Source organism: Theobroma cacao, chromosome 8 (genome assembly GCF_053813885.1).
Source record: "Theobroma cacao isolate CCN51 chromosome 8, ASM5381388v1, whole genome shotgun sequence".
Lineage (NCBI taxonomy): Eukaryota > Viridiplantae > Streptophyta > Magnoliopsida > Malvales > Malvaceae > Theobroma > Theobroma cacao.
The window spans coordinates 25819206-25825205 of NC_142646.1; positions in this window are offsets into that span (position 1 = coordinate 25819206).

A 6000-nucleotide genomic window follows, 5' to 3' on the forward strand; every position below is an offset into this window, starting at 1 on the left:
TTCCCATTGGCCCATTTTTAAAATTTCATCCATTTGTTTCCAAATTTTCACCATACACTTGTCTCATATATTCATAGCTTACATAAAATTCTCAGACTCATCCAAAGTCTCGGTGGAGTAATTTTTGAAATTTACACTTTTGCCCCCGTAAAAGTCAAAAATTACATTTTTGCCCCAAAAATTGAAAAATTGCCCATAGACATATTCTTCGTCCCTTATACTCATACCATTCTCCAATTTGTCAAATTTGATATAAATTCTCTCAAAATCTCAAATTTTGTCAGTGGGTGGCAACATTACGATTTTGCCCCTACACTCCAAAAATCACAAGAATTAAACTTTTTCACTTCCTATCATTAAATTATACTCCAAATAGTTAATCTTGGTCAAAAATTTTACTCCATGATCAAATTATTATCTTAGGTGACAAAATGACGATTTTGCCATTGAATATCAAAATTTCTAATTTTACCCCAAATGAACCATCGAACTCCGAACAATCATTTTTAGTCATTCCTGGACTATAAAATATTAAATTTTATCCTACAATTCCTATTTGAACTAGTTCGAGCTTAAATCAATTTAAGTGTACCGTTAGGTATAATATCGGGTTTTGTCTATTCTTAGGTGCTTTTCTAGCGTAATAACATGCTACTCAATGCATGTATGTCATGACATGTATTTATAGGGTCGGGTTTTACAATTCTACCCCCCTTAAAATAAAATTTTGACCTCAAAATTTCACTTACCAGATTCGACAAATAGATGCAGGTATTGGTTCCTCATCTGATGCTCTACTTCCCATGTCATTTCCTCCATTCGAGCACTTTTCCACAACACTTTGACCATTGAAATACTCTTGTTTCTCAGTACTCGATCCTTTCGATCCAAGATACTCACAGGTTGTACCTCGAACTTCAAATCGTCATGCAACTTGATCGGAGGTGCTTCGAGGACGTGAAAGGGATCTGGTACATATTTCTTAAGCATGGAGACATGGAAAACGTTATGGATCCGATCTAACTCCGGAGGTAATTCTAACCGATAAGCCACTGGTCCAATCCTTTCAATGATTCGGAATGGTCCAATATATCTCGGGTTGAGCTTTCCCCTCTTCGCAAATCGAATCACACCTTTCATTATCCAATAAAACACCATAATTTATCATGATAGTATAATCAATAAGATTTAATACTTCAAAGTATTCAAATTATTACCTTTCCAAGGAGAAACCTTAAGAAAAACTTTATCATCAATCTTAAACTCCAAGTCTTTTCTCCGTTTATCTGCATAGCTCTTCTGCCTATCTTGGGCTACCTTTAGCCTCTCTCGTATAACCTTGATCTTGTCATTAGTTAGCTCGATCAATTCCACACTCACTAACTTTCTTTCACCTACTTCATCCCAACAAAGTGGAGTACGACATTTCCTTCCATATAAAGCTTCGTATGGTGCCATACCAATGCTAGACTGAAAGCTATTGTTGTAAGCAAATTCCACCAATGGTAAATGTCTGTCCCAACTCCCAATAAAGTCAATGACACAAGCCCGTAACATATCCTCCAAGGTCTGGATAGTCCTCTCTGACTGACCATCCGTCTGTGGGTGAAAAGCAGTGCTAAATTTCAATTTGGTTCCTAGAGCTTCTTGAAATTTCAGCAAGAATCGAGAAGTGAATCGAGGATCTCGGTCTGACACTATAGAAACAGGAACTCCATGTAGCCTCACAATCTCATCTATATAGAGCTGAGCCAGCTTCTCAATAGAGTATGTACTATGGACAGCTAAAAAGTGAGCGGACTTAGTCAACCGATCTACGATCACCCAAATCGCATCCTTTCCCCTCTGTATCTGCGGCAATCCCAAAACAAAATCCATAGTTACATGCTCCCATTTCCACTCAGGAACAGGTAAAGACTGAAGTGTACTTGCTGGCCTCTGATGCTCCGCCTTAACTTGCTGACATACGAGACACTTTGCTACGAATTCTGCTACGTCTCGCTTCATACTCGGCCACCAATAATTCTCCCTGATAGTCCTATACATCTTGGTGCTTCCGGGATGTAATGCATAGGCAGATGAATGGGCTTCTTCCATGATTACCTGTCTTAACTGGTTTCCCTCAGGAACACAAACTCGATCTCTAAACATCAAGACGTTATCCTCTCCAAATCTGAACTCACTGACTCCCCCATCGGTCAGTTTTTGAATTTCTTTTCTTAACTCATCATCAGACCTCTGAATGTCCTTGATCTGATTAAGTAACGAAGGTCGCACAATGAAGTTTGCTAATAAGGATCCATCCTCACCATTTCTCAACTGGACCCCCAAGAGATTTCATCTCTATTAATGTTGGAAAATAACAACTCTGAAGTGCTGCTAAAGAAGATGAAGACTTACGACTTAAGGCATCAGTTACAACGTTCGCCTTTCCCGGATGATAGTCTATCACCAAGTCATAATCTTTTATCAACTCCAACCATCACCTTTGCCTCAAATTAAGCTCCTTTTGGGTGAGCAAATATTTTAAACTCTTATGATCCGTAAATATCCGACAATGCTCACCATACAAGTAATGCCTTCAGATTTTTAAAGCAAACACCACTGCTGCTAACTCTAAATCATGGGTAGGGTAATTTGCTTCATGCCTCTTTAGCTGTCTAAAAGCATAAGCCACAACTTTTTCATCCTGCATCAATACGCACCCCAACCCCAACTTTGAGGCATCATTATATACTACAAATCCCTTACCATTAATAGGAAGTGTTAAAACGGGAGCGGAGGTTAACCGGTTCTTTAGCTCCTAAAATCGATTCTCACAAACATCATCCCACACAAACTTAACTCCCTTACGAGTTAGACGGGTCAAAGGAGCTGCTATTAAGGAAAACCCTTGAACAAACCTCCGATAATAACCGGCTAATCCGAGAAAACTACGAATCTCCGTCACTGTCTTAGGTTGCTCCCATTGTAAAATTGCCTCTACTTTCTTAGGATCAACATATATTCCAGTTCTCGATACTACGTGTCCTAAGAATACCACTTCCTGTAACCAAAACTCACACTTCAAAAACTTTGCATACAACTGTCTTTCCCTCAAAGTTTGTAATACTATACGCAAGTGGGCAGCGTGCTCATCATTATCTCTCGAGTAAACCAGTATGTCATCAATGAACACAATAACAAACTTGTCCAAGTAAGGGTGGAACACCCTATTCATGAGATCCATAAAAGCTTCCGGTGCGTTAGTTAACCCGAAAGGCATGACCAAGAACTCATAATGACCGTACCGAGTCCTGAACGCTGTCTTGGGTACGTCCTGTTCTTTAATCCTCAACTGATGATACCCAGACCTTAGATCAACCTTGGAAAACACTGTAGCTCCCTGTAATTGATCGAAAAGATCATCAATCCTCGGTAACGGATACTTGTTCTTAATGGTCATTCTGTTAAGCTATCGATAATCGATACATAACCGAAGTGTACCGTCTTTCTTTTTTACAAATAAAATCGGTGCTCCCCACGGAGATATACTAGGGCGTATAAAACCCTTGTCCACCAACTCTTGCAATTGTACTTTCAACTCCATTAACTCTGCCGGAGCCATTCTATATGGAGGGATAGAAATAGGTGCAGTACCCGAAAGTAAATCAATAGGGAACTCAAGCTCTCGATCAGGAGGCAGTCCCGGTAAATCATCAAGAAATACATCAAGAAACTCACATACTATTGGGACATCCTCTAACTTAGGTTCCCCCTTTGAAGTATCAATCACGTATGCCAAATAAGTCGGATACCCTTTCTGCACTAATTTCGAAGCTTTGATGGCCGAGATTACACAGGACGGTAATACTCGGCGTTTCCCTACAAACACAATCTCTGCTCCCTTCGAATTTCGAAGAACAACTTCCTTTCAAAAACAATCCACGTTCGCCCGATGTGCAGTTAACTAGTCTATACCCAATATTAGATCAAAATCCAGGATCTCTAGAGGAATTAAGTCACCCATAAATTCTTCCTCGCCTACCTTTACCCCACAGTCTCTATAACAACTGTTTCTAACTAGCTTTTCTCCTAAATGGGTGTGAATTACAATTTCTTCCTCTAATAGTGATAGGTTTCTATCAGCAATTGATGCAAATGTGGTGCTCACATAAGACCTATCTGAGCTAGAATCTATCAAAACATAAGCATCTTTATCAAATAAAGACATAGTACCTGTCATTGCTCCAGGTCGGACCCGTGGCTCATTTTCCGTCACAGCGAAAACTCTTGTTGAGGTACGAGTCTGTGGTCTCGAAGGTGGATGTGCTGGGGTATTACTCTCCACCCCGGACCGTATGGCCACTCCTTGTCTCGGTGGCAACTCAGAAGAATCTCTCCTCTGCATAGCAGTGTGAGCTGGTGAAGATGATGCAACTACCATGGCTCGTCCTAACCGTGGGCAATTACTCCTAATATGACCCGTCTGTCCACATTGGAAACATCTTGTTGGCTCTCTACATAGCCCACTGTGATAATTCCCACAATTTTTGCATCGGTCAGAACATCTAAAACTCTTCCCAGAACTAGTCATAGTAGATCTGCTAAACCTCGACGGTCTCTATTGTGATGGTGGAAATGGAGGTCGAGGAGATGTCACGAAAACAGAAGTAGTACTCCCTGAAGTCGCTGAGTCCTTGCCTCTTTTTACTGGCTGACTAGAAGACATACCAAGATTCCTCCTTTTTACAAACTCAGTCTGAATCCTTCTATTCTCAGTCGCGAGCTTCTCAGCTCGTAAAGCCATCTGTACCACCTCCTTATGTGGCTCCCTACCAGTCACTGTCATCCGCTCTCTAATCTCATTACGGAGCCCTTCCTCGAAATAACTGGCTTGATCCTGCTCAGATTTCACCAGATTCGGCACATATAACATCAACTCGTTAAAAGACGTCTCGTACTCCTCTACAGTTAGATTCCCCTGTTTCAAAGTCAAAAATTCTCTCTTCTTTTCTTTCTGATGAAAATAAGTGAAATACTGACCATCGAATTCCCTGAGAAAATCAGACCACGTCTGAGGAGTAGTGGAACGAGACTTCACTAAATTCCACCAAGTACGAGCCCACTTCTCTAATAATCTCGTAGCCACCATCAGCTTCATGTCGTCGTCTAATCTCATATCAGAGAGAGTATCTGAAACCTGATTAATCTAGTCCTTTCCCATAATGGCATCCAACTCACCCGTGAAAGACACACAACCGATCTGTCTAGCCTCCTTTAGCTTCTTGAAAATGGATACATCGTGTACCGGTGGTGAAACTAAAGGAGTAACTGGTGGTACTATAGGTGAAACTTGACCAGTCGAAGCTCCACCAGCCATTGCGGTAAAGAAAGCTGCCAATGCCTGTGCTGCCTCAGTAGGCATGGTGGGAATACCAGTAGGTGGTGGAGGAGGTGGAGGATGTGGAGGACTATCGGCCTGCTCAGCAGCAAGTGCTGCCCGAATGGTAGACGCAGCCGATTCTTCCCCTACTGCATCTAGCTGACGACGTTGGGAACAACCTTTTTCCCTCCCAACCGATCTAGTGAGAGGTGGGCGTCCGCGTCGAGGAGGCATAATAATCTATAAGAGAAAACGAGCAAGCTTAGGGAACTTTAGGCTCTATATGAAAATGCATGCATTCTATTCAACCTAACCTAACTTAATCTGGGGCCGCACTGATACTGTAAATTTTTAAAACCACTTTAAAACCAAAACTCTTATCATTAAAACCAAAAGCTCTTATCTTTAAAACCAAAAGCTCTGATACCAATAGAATTGTCACGACCCGGAACCTCCCTCAGGCCTATGACAATCGCCGCAACGTCCCTGATTGACACTCATTATCCGGAATATCAACCGGAACCCCGCAAGGCTTACATATCAGTTTCTTTCCTTTCCTGTGAGCAATCGTTGTTAAATATTGAGTTTTTAGAGAATATACACTATTTTAGATCAAAAACAATCAAAATAAAATT